The sequence below is a fragment of the Eriocheir sinensis genome, unplaced genomic scaffold (genome assembly GCF_024679095.1).
Source record: "Eriocheir sinensis breed Jianghai 21 unplaced genomic scaffold, ASM2467909v1 Scaffold23, whole genome shotgun sequence".
Lineage (NCBI taxonomy): Eukaryota > Metazoa > Arthropoda > Malacostraca > Decapoda > Varunidae > Eriocheir > Eriocheir sinensis.
Genome location: NW_026111532.1, coordinates 854,235 through 870,853, shown reverse-complemented (window position 1 = coordinate 870,853; position 16,619 = coordinate 854,235). Strand labels below are relative to the sequence as shown.

The 16,619-nt window shown below is 44.1% G+C and overlaps 1 protein-coding gene across 2 annotated transcripts in view; it reads right to left on the bottom strand.

Annotated features, from left to right (window-relative positions):
• The window catches only part of LOC126990960 (rhodopsin, G0-coupled-like), a 68,478-nt gene extending 55,828 nt beyond the window's left edge, over nt 1-12,650 (bottom strand). For both annotated transcript variants that reach the window (XM_050849589.1, XM_050849590.1), the window contains exon 1: nt 12,080-12,650. The gene's annotated coding sequence lies outside the window, so the exon portion shown is untranslated. The remainder of the gene's footprint in view (nt 1-12,079) is intronic.
• Between the last annotated feature and the right edge of the window lie 3,969 nt (nt 12,651-16,619).

Below are 16,619 nucleotides of genomic sequence, written 5' to 3'. Positions count from 1 at the left end.
CTTTTTCCTTTTCTTTCTTCTACTTTTTCCCTTTTCCTCCTTCTCCTGTTTTTCTGCTTCTCTTCCTCCTCGTCTTCGTCCTCTTTTTCCTTTTCTTTCTTCTACTTTTTTCACTTTATCTTTTTCTTCCTTCTCGTTCTTCTTCATTTCCTTCCACCCCGTTTGTTCTTCTTTCCTCTTTTTCCATCTCCTCTTCTTCTTCCTCTTCCTCCTTCTTTCATCTTCCTCCTCCTCCTCGTTCTCCCCCACTTCCCCTTGTCCCTTTTGTTCTTCTTTCCCTCTTCTTCTTCCTCCGTCTCCTTCTGCTGCTCCTCTCTCTTTCCTTCTTTTCTTCTTCTTCCTCCCCCTCCTCCTCCTCCGCTTCCTACTCCTCCCCTCCTCCTCCTCCTCCTCTTATATCGCCTCTACGACATTTTCTGCTCTTAAAAAGTGTGAAACAGGCCAAGTAAGATGAGGAAAAGTACGTGTCGAAGGAGCTTATTACGAACATCTTACCTCCTCCTCCTCTTCCTCCTCCTCCTCTTCCTCCTCCTCCTCTTCCTCCTCTTCCTCTTTCTAATCCTCTTCCCACGATATTCCCTTTAGTGGCACGACCTACATAGAGCAAAATACTAATTTAAGTTCAAACCTCCTCTTATTATGATTATTTTTGCTACCCACGACCACAAGAGAAGAGGAAATGAGGGATGGTTAGGAGAAGTGAAAGGTGGGCAGGGAGGTAGGAAGAGAGGAAGAGCAAGAGAAGGAGGAGGAGGAGCAGGAGGAGAAAGAGGAGGAGGAGGAGGAGGAGGAGGAGGAGGAGGAAAATCAAATGAGAAGAGGGGAAAGAACAGAAGGGACAGAAGATGGAGAATAACGAGGAGGAGGAAGATAGAAGATGAGGAGATGGAATAGAAGGAGAAAGATAAATAAGAGGAAAAAGATGATGACGATGACGAAGAGAAGCAGAAGAGGAACAGGAAGAGAGAGAAGGAGGGAGAGAGAAGGGGAGAAAAGAAAAAAGCGATAATGAGGAGGAGGAGGAGGAAGAGGAGGAGGAGGAGAGAAGAAGAGGCAATCAATTAAGTACCAAATGAAGCGTGGAAAAGTGCGAGGAAAAGGAGAGAAAGAAAAGACTCAGAAACTTTCTCCCAACAAAAGTTTTCCTTCATTTCGTATTAACAAGCAGTAAAGGAGGAGGAGGAGGAGGAGGAGGAGGAGGAGGAGGAGAGGAGGAGGTCTAGTTTGTGAAGAGAAAAAGAGGAGTTAGAGGAGAAGGAGGGGGAGAAGAGAGACGAGAAGAGGAGAGAGGAGAGGAAAGGATGTGTTGAGGACTAGTCGACAAAGGGAAGGCGTTGAGTTCGTGGCGGAGGAGAAGAAGGAGGAGGAGAAGAAGGAGAAACAGAAGTACAGGTAGAGTGAAGGTACAGCGCAGTAACAAAGGGAATAAAGGACCCTGAGTCTTGGCGGGTGTGAAAGGAGGAAAGGTTACGGCAAGGAGTGAAGGAGAGAGAAGGAGACTTGTCAAAGAGAACGCGGTATGGGAAGAAAAGGTTAGGACAAGGACGTGAGAATGGGAGAGGGAGATCAATATTAGAAGACGGGTGAAGGGGAGGAAAGGTAAGGTGAGGAGGGAAAGGAGGAAGAAGGAAAGGGGAGTGTGGATGAAGAAGGGAAGGGGCCAAGAAGCGTGTGGGTAGGGGACAAAAGTGAGAATAGAGAGATGGGTAGAGAAAACAAAAGAGAGGAAGAGGGAGAGGGAAGTTAAGGTGGAAAGGAAAGCCAGAATGAAAGGGAAAATAAGAAGTCAGGGATTGCTAGGTTGAGGAGAAGATAAGAAAAGTGAGAGGATGAAAAAGTACGGTAGGGAAAGAGAAAGAATGAGAGGGGAAAACACAGAAGTAAAGGAAAGGAGATGTCGAGAAAGGGAAACCTGAATAAATGGGGCAAAAAGGAACCACCAGAGATTGATAAGCCAAGAAAAAAAGTGAAATGAAGTGAAAGGAAGGGAAAGGAAAAAGGAATCATCGAAGGAGACGGAAGCAAAAAAACGATAAATAGGAAAAAAAAGGAGAAAGAATGGAAGAGAAGACAAAAGGATAGCAGCTCTGAACGTAAAAAAGGGAAGAGAAGGAGGGCAGAAGGTGACGGGAGGGAGCTTTTAATGTTAATGAGAGAGGAAGAATTAGATTAAAACAAGACGGAAAATGGGTACGAGGGCGGATAAGAGAATCTGCAACAAGTGGGCGGAGGGAAAGCGAGGGAAGACGAGGGTACCGAGCCAATAAAGGGGAAGCTGCAGGAAGCCAGTCAAGCCATTAAGAGCATCAGCAGTCCATCCTCGCCCCGCCTTGGCCCTCCTTCCCACCTGCCCGCCAGACGGTTAATTAGATCGCCAAGTAGTTAGCAAGTTCGGAAAGGCACGTGGAGTTGTGGTGCTGGTGGTGGTGGTGGTGGTTGTGTATGGGGTTGTGGTGATGGTAGAGGAGTTAGTGGTTGCTGGAGTCGTGGTGGTGGTGGTGGTGGTAGTGGTGGTGGTGGTTGTGTATGGGGTTGTGGTGATGGTAGAGGAGTTAGTGGTTGTTGGAGTCGTGGTGGTGGTGGTGGTGGTAGTGGTGGTGGTGTGTGTGTTTGTACGTGTGTGTGTTTGCATATGAAATGTATTCAAATACAGTATTTGGGTGTATCCGCATTCCTATTTGAATAAATATTGGTAGAAATCAAAGTATTCTCATTCGTATTCGGATACAAGGGAAAAGTATTCATATTCTGCAAATAATCTGACGAATACTTCAAAATTTATGATCAGGAACAACAGCCGTTGTTCCTTACAGCTCTAGCCTCCTGGGCGGACGTGTAATCATCGTGTATAGAACAGGTATGGTACGTGTGTAGTACAGAACTGCGGCAGCGCGGTGTCTGAAGTCTGACTTAGTTGCCACTTGCCAATGTGGACGCTGAATGTGCTTTCATGAGCTCATTGTACTATTGCATAACTTCAGAATAGCTGTATACCCAGTTACGTCGAGAAGGTATTTTTCAATGAAAATTATTCATGAATGTATTCATGAATGCTTTCAAGAAGTATTTGTATCTTCATTCGAATTAAAACCATTTCAGTGTATTCGAATTCGTATTCGCATTCGTTGGAATATAAAGTATTCGTGTTCGTATTCGAATACACAATTCTTGAATTTCCTCCATCCCTGGTCGACTCGTCTATGGAAGCTGACCTCCGTTTATCTGTCTTTTCGTCTCAGTCTGTATCACAGGGAGTGTGTGGGGGGGAGGGTGTACGTACCTTCCACTTAAGACAAAGTGACTCAACGATTTGAAAAAGGAAGAAAAAAGGAGAAAGAAAATGCCGTTCCATGCAAGCCAAATGAAAGCAAAAGGACAAGAGTTGGGCGAGCCCGCGGCATTTCGATTCTTTTCGTATATTTTTACTTTTATTATCCTGATTTTTACCTTAGCTGTATACCTTTACCTTTGTATAACATTCTCTCTCTCTCTCTCTCTCTCTCTCTCTCTCTCTCTCTCTCTCTCTCTCTCTCTCTCTCTCTCTCTCTCTCTCTCTCTCTCTCTCTCGTTTGATCCAGCCTCTTATCCGCCTATCAAACCATGAAGTGTGAGTGCGGATTCTGTTTGTCCATATCCTTTTTTTTTTTCTTCCTCCGTGTGTGTGTATGTATGTGTGTGTGTGTGTGTAGGGAATGTAATAACGCACATATTGCAACATACACACACACACACACACACACACACACACACACACACACACACACACACACACACCTCAGAACCGGAAGTCCGAACACCTCTTTTGCATACCAATGGCAGAGAGAGAGAGAGAGAGAGAGAGAGAGAGAGAGAGAGAGAGAGAGAGAGAGAGAGAGAGAGAGAGAGAGAGAGAGAGTGGGTATTGGAGTGTGAGTGTTAAAGATATGAAGCAGAGAATGGAATAAAATAATAAAGAGGAGGAGAGAGAAGAAGAAAGAGAAGGAGAAGACGGAGGAAGGGAAATAAGAGGATGAGGAAAAAGAAGAGGAAGAGAGAGGAGAAGGGGAAGGGGAAATTGGAAGAGATGAAGGGCAGAGAAAGTGGAAGAGAAGAAAGAAGAGGAGGAGGGGGAAGAAGAAGAAGAGGAGGAAAAGAAAACGGATGAAATGAAAAACTGAGAGTGAAGTTAGACGCAAAGGAAAGAGAAGCCGAGAGAGAGAGAGAGAGAGAGAGAGAGAGAGAGAGAGAGAGAGAGAGAGAGAGAGAGAGAGAGAGAGAGAGAGAGAGAGAGAGAGAGAGAGAGAGAGAGAGAGAGAGAGAGAGAGAGAGAGATTAATAAATGGGAAAACTAAAAAAATAACAAAAACAAAAAACGGAAGCAGAGAGAAAAGACAAAGAAAGAAAACGGGGGAATCAGATTTTTCTCCAAGTTTCAACATCTTCTATAAGTTACCCTCAGAGCTTTGCAGGCACTTACAACCTAATTCTCAGTCTTCATTCGTCTGTCTTTCCACCTTCCTTTGACTTAAACTTTTTCGAGAGGCGGGTATCACGACACCTCTCAATCCCTTTCTGAATAATCCTTTTCGTTTGGGCAGCGGGAGTTTTACGAACATTATATTCCCCTTTTCTTCCGTTTTTCCTTCTTTGCTTCCCCTTGTGTAAAAAGAAACAGCCTCCAGTAGCATTTGTCTTAGCACCCGACTTGTCCCGACTTTAGCATTCTCAACACGAGCCACAGAACTCCGTCAGTAATCCCAGGGTCGTTTGTCTCTTTGCCCCGCCGCCCCTGGTGTAGCTGGTGACGTCTGACGCTTTGAGGGGATTTACAAGTCTGCTCGTAATTGAATAGCGTGTGTTTCCCTCCGCCTGCAGAATTGCCACGTGAAGCTGCCTCGGGGCGCTGACTTAACTGAACGCTTTCCCTCCAGCTTTCCTTTTGTCGCTCTATTCTCTCTCTAGTCTCTCGCTACACTGAGCCTCGTAGTCTTTTCCATTTCCAGTACATTTTAGCAACAACATTTATTTCAACGTTTTCGGGTCAACTGTAGCGGGAACCAGAGCATATACTAGAATGTTTATCAGCCAATTGCAATAAGTTCATACTACAGTGATGGTGGAATGACTAACAGCAGCATAAATTAGACTGTTTATAAATGAAATCCAGCAACATTTAGCTTGAAATTGGTTGTGAAATGACTGTAGAAGAATGATTTTTTTCGGCTTCATCTCTCGGTTTTATCTCTGCCGCCTCTCTGACCGTATGCAACACTACATAACATAACTGAAGTCCTGAGTGTTAACCGCATCCAGCATTGAGTTTATCACCCGTCAGTTGCAGCTTCACTCACCCAAGTCTAGTTTTCATCTCTTTCGCGTCTCTTATCTTATGGGAAACGACAACACTTCACTGACACATCCTGAGCAGTAGCAGCATCTGGGATCTCGTTACTCTCCCTTCAGACGCAGCATCCCTTAGCGTCATCTCGGTTTCTTCTCTGCAGCCTCTCTAATCTTATGCTACACACGGACGAAAGGATGCTGGTGACAAGTTCTGAGCGGTAGCAGCCTCCAGCATTCCATTATCTCCATTATATCTTTCCTCCTCTTCCTTCTCTCCTCCTACGTACCTTTCAACTCAAGCTGCTTAGGGTACAAAGAAACCGTCTGGGAGATCCCGTTCCATGTAGTTATGATATCGTGTTCATCCTCCTACGTTCTCCCGTGACGAAAAAGATAGATAGATGGATAGATAGTGAGAGACAGGTAGATAGATAGATAGATATACAGATAAATTGGTGCATACGTATAATGTATATTCACAAACATCCATCCATACATACATAGAGAGAAAGAGAGTGAAAGAAAGAAAAACTGAAAAATGGAATCCGATCTTTTTCATCAGATATCGAATTCCATCTCGCTTTCTATCAAGGGATTACGATGTTTTTTTGTTTTTTTGCGTGGACTTGTCAGTGAAACGTTGCGAGATGAGCCGGGTAAGCTGAGGGATCGCCGGGCTCAGGCTTTTTGGAGAGAGAGAGTTTATTGTTGTAACGGCCCCGGGCAGTAAAAGGTCCGTTAATTCGAAATTCTCTATCCGGTGAGTGCAGTCCGATAAGCCCGACCTAGTTCAAATTTGTGGAAGGAGAAAGATATTGCGAGACGAAAGTAATGGCCGATTCTTTTTTTTTTATTTAGGTTAGAACTGGGTTAAAAAAAGTTATATATGAAGGGAGTTAATATTCTGTTGTTGTTTTGAAGGTTGAAGTTGTGTTGTTGTTGTTGTTGTTATTTGAGGTGAGATGAGGGTAGCGCGCACACACACATACACACACACACACACACACACACACACACACACACACACACACAAAGGCCGGGCGATCAATGTACACCTTTCTGACGCTAATCTCCAAACAGTGAGGCTTTGTGAACGGACATTTATCCCCTTCATACACCACCACCACCACCACCACCATCACCACCACCACCACCACCACCATCACCACCACCACCACCACCACCATCACCACCACCACCACCATCGCTAACCTTCCACATCTCTTCACCTTAACGTTTTCTCCTTCAGTTCTCCGCCTCCTTTTAACTCCTACTCCTCCTCCTCCTCCTCCTCATGCTCTCCACCTGTGCCGTTCTCACCAACCTTACCCTAGCAATAACAATAAGTGGAGGTACAGATGTAATTGATGTTTTTTTACAGCATAAGAGGCAGCTCAAGGGAAAAAAAATAGGAATAAAAATAAAACCTGCTAGACGTCACTCTGAACAAAAGCAAAAAGAAAGAAAGGTTAAAAGAGAGATCAGTTTCGGGAGGAGAGGTGTCTTGATACTCTCCTCTTGAATGAATGGAATTCCTTATCTAGTGGCAGCGTGTCCTCTTCCCTTGGGAATATAAACAAAGTCACTAGCGTCCAGATTACAAGTTCTTGCTTCCCAGTACATTTCAGAAACAGCATTTATTTCAACGTTTACGAATTAACTGTAGCGGGAACCAGAGCATATACTAGTATGTTTATAAGCCAATTGCAACAAGTTCATACTACAGTGATGGTGGAATGACTAACAGTTCCAACAATATCAGTATGCGAAGCTCTCTCTCTCTTGTTCATTTCCCTTGAGATCACTTCCAACAACATCAGTATGCCACACCCCGTTCCTTACGACCTTCCTCAGAACTACTTTTTGCTCGCTGATGGCAAGAGTTATATATATGACAGCAGCCACTATAAATAACATTCACGTGCTCCACTAACGGGCTGGGACCATCCATCAGACCCCTCAAGAGAACTTACCGGCGCTAAGAAACGCTAAGAAAAGAAAAATATATTCAACCTTAGTTTTGTCTGTTAGTAATAGTGAGCCGCAAATAGGTCAAGAAAATAGTTAAAAGACGGGAAGTATGTGGATTTTAACAAAGAAGGAATACTGTTTAGAAGTAGCTGTCCGTTTCTGAGTTGGCAATAATGAAGAGCTTGGGCCACGTAACCATGCCAGGAGTGAGATAGATTTTGTTTTAGTGGTAGAAAAATCTGACAGAATACCGAAGAAAAGCTAAGCAGAATACCGCTCAAAAAAGCTGTTCCCGAAAGCTGCCATCGGTTTTTAAGTTGGTTATTAGGGAAAGTTTGGATCACGTAACCATGCCATTTAATTTTAAGTTAATTTTTGTTTTAGTGGTAGAAAAATTCTGACCAAATACCGAAGAAAAGTTAAGCAGAATACTTCCCCTCAAAAAGGCTGTTCCCGAAAGCTGCCGTGGGTTTTTGAGTTGGTAATTAGAGAAAGTTTAGGGTACGTAACTATGCCAGGAGTTAGTTTTTGTTTTAGTGGTAGAAAAGGTCTGATCGAATACCGAAGAAAAGTGAATCAGAATACCCCTCAAAATTGTCTGTTCCCGAAAGCTGCCATCGGGTTCTGAATTGGTAATAATGGAGAGTTTAGGATGTGTAACCATGGCAAGTTAATTTTTGTTTTAGTGGTAGAAAAAGTCTGACAGAATACCGAAGAAAAGTTAAGCAGAATACCCCTCAAAATAGTCCGTTCCCGAAAGCTGCCATCGGGTTCTGAGTTGGTAATAATGGAGAGTTTAGGATGCGTAACCATGGCAAGCTAATTTTTGTTTTAGTGGTAGAAAAAGTCTGACAGAATACCGAAGAAAAGTTAAGCAGAATACTCCTCAAAAAAAGGCTGTTCGTAAAAGTTAATAAAAGAAGCCAGAGAGGTTATCAGTTTAGCTCCGGAAGAGAGTCCTGTTACGCCGCTCAAAGGAAATATCCGAAGCGGTTTTGGGAGTCTTATGAATTCCGTTGTTTTTTTTTCGCTCCTTTCCAGACCCACTCGCCCGAGCCATCACCTTTTTGTTAGAATTCCGAATAAAAAAGGAAATCCATAAGTTTTTTTTTTCACAGAAGCACTTTTTTTCTCTCTTCCTAATCCCTTTCCTTCTTCGATTTTCCTGAACGTCTCCCCTTTTCCTTTCCCTCCTCCATCTCCTCCTCCTCCTCCTCTGATCCTCCTCCTCCTCCTCCTTCTCCTACTCTGATCCTCCTCCTCCTTATCCTTCGCGGTTGATGTCATGTGTTAATCTCCATCACCTCTTCCACCACCACCATCACCACCACCATCACCACCACCACCACCATCACCACCACCACCACCATCACTATCACAATCACTGTCACCAGCATTGCCAGATACCTCCAAATATTTCTTCTTCTCCTTCTTCTTCTTCTCTTCCTCCTCCTCCTCCTCCTCCCCCTCCTCTTTCTTCCCTTCAGATTTCCTACAACAATTCCATACGCAAGAAAGGAAGCAAACACACACACACACACACACACACACACACACACACACACACACACACACACACACACACACACACTTCAATCTTCCTCTTCCATCTTCTCTCCCCTCCATCCTCCTCCTCTTCCTAGTCCTCCCCTTCCTCCTCCTCCTCCTCCTCTTCCTCCTTCTCTTCCGCGCTGACTTCGAATTTTACATCTCCTCGAGAATCAATTTTTCAGCTGTCCATCTTCTCTTCAGAGCAAAATTTCTCCTCCGCCTCCTCGCATGTTTTCCCGCCTCTCCCCGTCTCTTCCAGCCCAGTCTAGCAAGGGTAAAAGTGGAGAGAAGGAAGACGAGGACATTGAGGATAGAGGAAAGAAGTGATCGGAAGGATAGGTGGTGGCTGAGTGGTTAGCGTGCCGGCTGGTGTGAGGAGATGGTGTTTGCTGGACAGATTGTTCGCTGTGGCCTCGCCGGCGCTGCAGCAGGGGCGAGAGAAATGGGGGAAGGTTTGACCCCAAGATTAATTGGTCTCTTGTGTGTGATTCCTGGACGTGAGGGTTTCCCAAGGTTTGAGAAGATGGTGTTTGCTGGACAGGCTGTTTGCTGGGGCCTCGCCGGTGCTGCGGCAGGTGCGAGAGCAGGTCAAACAGCTACAGGTCCGTCTCCTTGTCCGTGACTCTGCCGCTCGTTTTGTTGTGTCATAAAAAGTATGTGTGGTGAATCTCCTCGTATCGCTGGTTTTTTAAGGAGACAGTTAGCGACGCAAGAACTCGGGATATGTTCCTTGGTTGACACGTGCGCTACCTCGCTGCTCCCTCCACGCTCGGCCCTCTGGCGGGGAAACGGTGAACTACGTGCGTGGGTGCGAGAGAGAGAGAGAGAGAGAGAGAGAGAGAGAGAGAGAGAGAGAGAGAGAGAGAGAGAGAGAGAGAGAGAGATTTACATAGATTTACATAGAAAATCAGACCACACAGACCCCATGGTCCAGACTTGGTGGTCTGTCCTTAAACCTAAGTGATTTTACATTAATCAGAAGACTCCAAAACGTTTCATTTCTACTCTAGTTGATATTAAGTTGAAGGAAGTGACGGTCGAGCTTATTTTTGAAGGAGTCAATCGTGTTACACTGGACCACTGATGATGGGAGCTTATTCCATTCTCGCACTACAACGTTGGTGAAGAAAAATTTGGTGCAGTCTGAATTTACTTGTCTACATCTGAGTTTTACGCCATTGTTCCTCGTGCGCAAAGTGTCATCGATCATAAACAATGTTGATCTGTCTACATTCGTGAAACCATTAAGTATTTTAAAACATTCGATCAGTTTTCCTCGGAGGCGACGTTTCTCAAGAGAGAACATGTTAAGGGTAGAAAGCCTTTCTTCGTAGGATTTGTTGCGCAAGGAAGGGATAATTTTCGTTGCCCGACGCTGAACACCTTCTAATTTAGCAATATCCTTTGCATGGGGTGGAGACCAAAACTGTACCGCATATTCCAAGTGGGGTCTGACTAAACTGTTGTAGAGCGGGAGTATTACATCTTTATTCTTGAATACAAAGTTTCTTTTAATGAAGCCCAACATTCTGTTCGCTTTATTTGCTGCATCGATGCATTGCTGTGAGAATTTGAGGTTTGACGCGATTTTGACCCCCAAGTCCTTGACGCATTGAACGCTTTTGAGTTTAACGCCGCGCATTTCGTAATCAAACTTCTTATTCCTCGTCCCAACTTGAAGGACCTGGCACTTGTCTACGTTAAAGGGCATCTCCCATCTATCCGACCAAGCTGAAATTTTGTGCAAATCCTCTTGGAGGCTTTGCCTGTCTTCGTCAGTGAGAACCGAGTTACCAATCTTTGTGTCGTCTGCAAATTTACTAATGCGGTTATTGAGTCCAACATCCACGTCGTTGATGTAAATAATGAAGAGCAATGGGCCAAGAACCGAGCCCTGAGGGACGCCACTAGTGACCGGCGCCCACCCTGAGTTAAATCCGTCAATCACTACTCTTTGTTGTCTGTTGCTCAACCAATTCGCGATCCATTGGTTTACCTGACCGTCAATACCTATTTGCTTTAATTTGTAAAGTAATTTATGATGCGGGACTTTATCAAACGCTTTCTGGAAATCAAGATAGACTACGTCCAGTGATTTGGTTACGTCATAAACAGTGAAGAGGTCGTTATAAAAGGTTAATAGATTTGATAGGCAGGATCTTTTGTTTCGGAAGCCATGTTGTGAGTCCCCAATTAATGAGTGGCTTTCAAGGTAACTCACAATTTTGTCTCTAATTATGCCCTCAAGTAGCTTACCTACAACCGAAGTTAGACTAATGGGCCTGTAATTACCTGGTACTTTTTTGTCTCCTTTCTTAAAAATCGGTGTCACGTTAGCCTTTTTCCAATCTGAAGGGACAATGCCTTGTCGCAAGGACATATTAAATACGGTTGTGAGGGAGGAGAAGAGAGAGAGAGATCCAAACTTTTCCTCTTTTTAGCTTCATTCCAGACATCACACGGTCATCACGCTTCGAGGAGCCACTAAAGGCTTAACAATAGAATACCTTCGAATCTGGAGGAACCGACTTGAATCCTCTCTCTCTTGCGGCCTGTGGCATCGGAACCCATTTAAATGTTAACTAATTTATATATTCATTCATCCATTTATTTGTCTATTCATGTAACCACTCCTTCATTCATTCATTCATTCTCTTAGTCTTCCACTCTTTATTCTTATTCAATTTTGTTTCATGCATTATTAATATTCTCCAACACAGCGCCGTTCAAGGTGGTTTGCAGTGACAGGCGAGACCTCTTTCCCTTTTATCAAACTCCTTAAAACAAGAAAGTGACGTGAGGGAAAGAGGGAAGAAGAGAGGGAGAAAGGAAAGGAGGGAGGGGAAGGTGAAAGGGAGGAAACTTGAGGGGTAAAATAAGAGAAGGTAGAAAAAGGGAGAGACAGGTAAAGAATAAGGGAAGGAAAGCAGGAAGGAGAGATGAGAAAAGAAGGGAGGTGAGGAAGAAAACATGAAGGCAACCGAGAGAGAGGAGATAAAGCAGGAATATGGAGAGAAAAAAGGGAAGAAAGAAGGAAAGAGATACAGGGAGAGAAAGAAGGTGGAAGAAAGAAAAAATAAGGGAACCGAGAGATAAACTGAGACATGAATGTAGAGAAAAAAAAAGGAAGGGAGGGAAACAGGAAGAGAGAAAAAAGTCAGGGGAGGGTGGGAGTTAGGGAGGAAAGGAGGGAGGGGTGTGGCGGAGGGAGGGGTGTGGCCTCTCCCTAACCTACCTGACAAGTGTGGCGCTTGGAGGTAGGTCTGGCAGCGGTGGTGGTGGCGGAGGTTGGGGTCCACGGAGCAGAAAATTATGTCACTGGCACCTTAGTTTCACCTCGTCCTTGTTCTTGTTCTTTTGTTTCCTTCGCCTCTCCTTGCTTTACTTTTTCTTCTGTGGAACTCTGGCGCCTTGTATCGCTTTTTAGGTCCTTGTACTTTGATCTTCCTTCCTTTGTTCCCTTAATTATTTTCTCTCGTCGTTTCCAGCTTTCGCCCACGTACAGAATCCTCGAGGAGTCTTTTTTCTTAGCGTTGTAACTCCACAAAATCTCTCACATAATTTCCTCTTTTTCTTTCATTGTTTTTTTTTCTTCTTATCTGTATTCTTTCTACGTTTTTTTTTTCTATCTGTATATCCAGTGTTTCTCTGTTTCTCTTTTTCACTGTTATCACTTTCTATGTCAACTTTTTCCTTCTCTGTATCCACGCGTTGATATGTCTGAGGTGGCGAAGAACAGTGCTCGGAAGATTATTTACTTTGTTTCTCGTATTTCGTCTCGTCGTAGCTCAGTTCAGGTTGTAAATCCTCGCTAGAACACGTTTAAAAGAAGATAGTGAAGAAAAATAACAAAAATATCCATCTCTTTTTTGCTTCGATACTAAAATCCTTGCCAGAACACGTTTGAAGGAAATGATAGTGGGTAAAATGGAACATCAGTAATCTTCTCGTTTGGCTTCGATTCAAGTACTAAACTTTACACCAGAACACGTTTGAAGGAATAAAGGATCAAGGATTAAATAAAAATATCCTTCTCTTTTTTGCTTCGATACTAAAATCCTTGCCAGAACACGTTTAAAGGAAATGGGAGTGAAAAAGAGCAGCATCAGTAATCTTCTTCTCGTCTGGCTTCGATTCAAGTACTAAACTTTACACCAGAACAAGGAATATTAAGAAAAATATCCTTCTTCTCGTCTTGGTCCGATTCAGATACTTTGTTCACATCCCAGAAAACGTTTAAAGAAAGAAAGAAGCAAAGAAAACCAGCAAATCCCTTTCCGTCTTGTTCAACTTAAATATTAAAGAACGGAGTGGAGGCTAACAACAAAAATATATTTCTTCTCCCCTTGCTCCGGTTCAAGTCCTTTAAACCCTCCACACAACACATTTAAAGAAAAAAAGAAAGCGAAGAAAACTTAAAACTCCCTTTCCGTCTCGCTCACGCTCAAACAAAAAAGAACGATGTGGAGAATAACAACAAAACATCTTTATTTTCATCTTGTTCCAGTCCAGTTAGGTTTAGCTCACCGCCGAATACCTTTGAAGAAAGAACGGAACGAGGGGAGCGGTGAAAAGCAAACATTCCCCTCTCGTCTTTCTCAAGCCCAAATAACCCTCGACAGAACCAGTGTGAAGGAATAAGAGTATTTTTAAACTTCTACAGAATACGTTGAAAGGGAGAAGAGAGGAAAAAGAGCATGGAAAAGCCACAATACCCTTCTCGTCTAGCTCAAACTCAAATAACTCTCAACATAACACGGTCAAAGGAAGCGAGTGGGAGTAAAAACAAACTTTTCTTCGTCTTGCTGCGGTTTAAGTACTTTTTAACTCTCCACATAACACGTTTGAAGAAAGACAGAAGAGAAGAAAAGAAATAGCAACAACGCCTTTCTCGTCTTACTCACAATAAACAAACCCTCGACAAAACACGGTCAAAAAGGAAGTGAAGAGGAGCAAAAATATCCTTCTCTTCGTCTTCCCTTCGTTCAAGCTCATTTAGCCTTTGCCATAACAGGAAGTGAAGAAAAGAAAATCAACAAAACCTTTCTCGTCTTACTCAAACTCAACAAACCCTCAACAAAACGCGGTCAAAAAGAAGCGGAAAGGAGCCAAAACATCCTTCTCTTCTCCTCTCCTCGCCTTGCCTCGCCTCCAACACTAACCCAACCTCACCACCCGCCTGCCTAAAGAATGGAGAGCGAGGAACAAAAGCAGCCTTACCTACCCTTCGCTCCCTTGTCCCTGTTGCCTTGTTTCACCACGGCTTATGTACTTAATCCTCTCTTGAACACGCTGACATAGAGACGGGAGTGACGAAACTAATACCCGACAGCGAAATCCTTGTAGTAGGGAGAAGGAAGTGTGTAGGTATTATGAGACTGTTTTTTTTTTGTGTGTGTGTCTGATGTTTTTTTCTCCTTTTTATTGGTTTTTATTTCGTTTGTTTTTTTGTGTGTTTATTTTGCATTTTTTGATCTGTTTTTGTGTGCTTGTGTACTATATTTTTTATCTGTTTCTTTTCTGTATCTTTGTTTTTTTCTGTTTTGTTATTGTTGTTTCGTGTAAGTTTGGTTAGTTTTTTTTATTTTTCTTCTTTTTTTCTGTTTTTGTCTTCAGTGTTTCTTTACTTGCCGTTTATTTTCCTTGTTTACTTTCGCTAATTCACCACAAAGTTTGCCACGTTTAATCCTTCTTCTTCTTCTTCTTCTTCTTCCTCAACTTTTCTTTCTCTCTTTCTTGTTTTTTTTTTCTGTTTCTCGTTCTCTCTTCACAAAACAACAAAACCTACCACATAATTTCATCATTCCTTCTACTGTTCCTCTTATTTTCTCTATCTCCCTTTCTCTATGCCCCTCTCCTTTTCTAGATCCACCGTATAATATGTAGCAATCCCTCGAGAAATCCCTCATCAAAGTTTACCAGAGGGTGGTGGTGGTAGCATTCCCTCAAGATTCCTCACCGAAGTTTAGCAGGTGGTGGTGATGGTGGTGGAGGTAGATACCAGAAGAGGTGAAGCTAGGCGCGGGTAACACGGCACTAAATCCTTGGCAGACCTTGCTTGGCACTTTGAGGCTTAACACACGCACCTACGAGTCCCTCCCTCCTGCCCTGCCTGCCTGCCTTCGGTACATTCAAGTGAGACGTTGTTTGCCAAGTAGCGTCGACGGCTCCCAGCGCGGCATGACTCAAGTTCATTTTTCTTTTTCCTTCTCAGTTAGCTCACGATTCATTATAAGGGCGTGCAGGTGTGAAGGGGAGGTGTGAGGGCGTGTAGGGGTGTGGCTTGGCTTGCATGGGTATGTGTGTGTGTGTGGATTGGTTGTGTGGTGTTTGTTTGGTTGGTGAAGGTGGTGATGGTGGTGGTGGAGGTGAGGATGTGAGTGCGTACTGTCTGTGTGTGTGTATGTGCGGGTTGAGAGGGTTAGTACGTGTGTGTGTGTGTGTGTGTGTGTGTGTGTGTGTAAGTCCGTCCGTCTGTCTGTCTCTCTAAATAACGACAACTTTTAACTTTTCTACGAGTGTTTGGACTCAAGCGAACACGTGTCAGAACTAATTGACGTGCCGGTGTAACATGGCATGGAGTAGGAGACGGAGGAGGAGGAGGAAGATGGAGATGGTGAGGGGAAGGCAGGCAATGAGTGCACGCGTGAGGGGAGCCAGGGAGCGAGTGAGGGGAAGGCAGGTCGTGGCGGTGGTGGCGGCGGCGGGAAGGGTTGGGAGGTTCTCGCGGCCACGGTCTGCGCGCGAGGGGAGAGCGAAACCGACTGACTGTCACAAGACCTTCCTTACTAAACCTACCTACCTGCCTGTCTCCCTACTCTCTCTCTCTCTCTCTCTCTCTCTCTCTCTCTCTCTCTCGTTCAAATAGTGATAAATCTTTTCTTTGTTGTTTTTCTTTTTGTTTTGTTCGGAATTTCGCGTCTCTACGTAAATTAACATTTATTTAACATTTATTTATGTATCTTTTTGTGTGTTTGTTTGGCGGCTTTGCTTGCTTCCTTCGGGCTTTGTTTATTTGTTGTTACTCCTTTGTTGTTTGGGTGATGGTGTGTGTTTGTGTGTTTGTGTGTGTGGGGAGTTAATTATGTTTGTTGTTTGTTTGTTTATTTTGTTTGTGTGTCTGTGTGTGTGTGTGCTTTTGTTTTATGTGTTATTCGATGGGAAGTACCCTATACACACACACACACACACACACACACACACATACACACACGCACACACTGCCCCCTTCCCAACACCCCATATCTTCCCCTTCCCTTCCCTTCCCCTCACACAAACTCCCCTTTCCCCTTCCCCTTCCCATACCCTTTCCTTCTTTATCTTCCCCTCACCTTCACACACTCCCCCCTCCCTTTCCATCCATCCCCTTCCCCCCCCCCTCATCTCCCCGTCCCATGCCACAGACACGTGGATCCATATTAACACCGTCGTTGGGTCTCTTCAAAGGATTAAGCTTCAGATCATTTCATTAGCGTGTCGCCGGGGTGAGGTGAGGGACTCAAGGCTGGGCGGGGTGAGCCTGCCAAGAGGTCTCTAGGCACGTCTGGGAGCCTTAATCACGCAGACGGGATTGTGAGGTATGCGTTGATATCTAAAGGCTGTATTAGGAGCAGCGAGTAGCGGGCTTTTTTTTATTAATGTTTACTTTTTTGTGCCCTTGAGCTGTCTCCTTTGCTGTAAAAAAAAAAAAAATCTTATTAAACATCTCGGCGGCTGGTCACACACGCATTTGACAAGGCTTTCCTAGGAGTTTCGGTCATTTCCACGGGCGATTT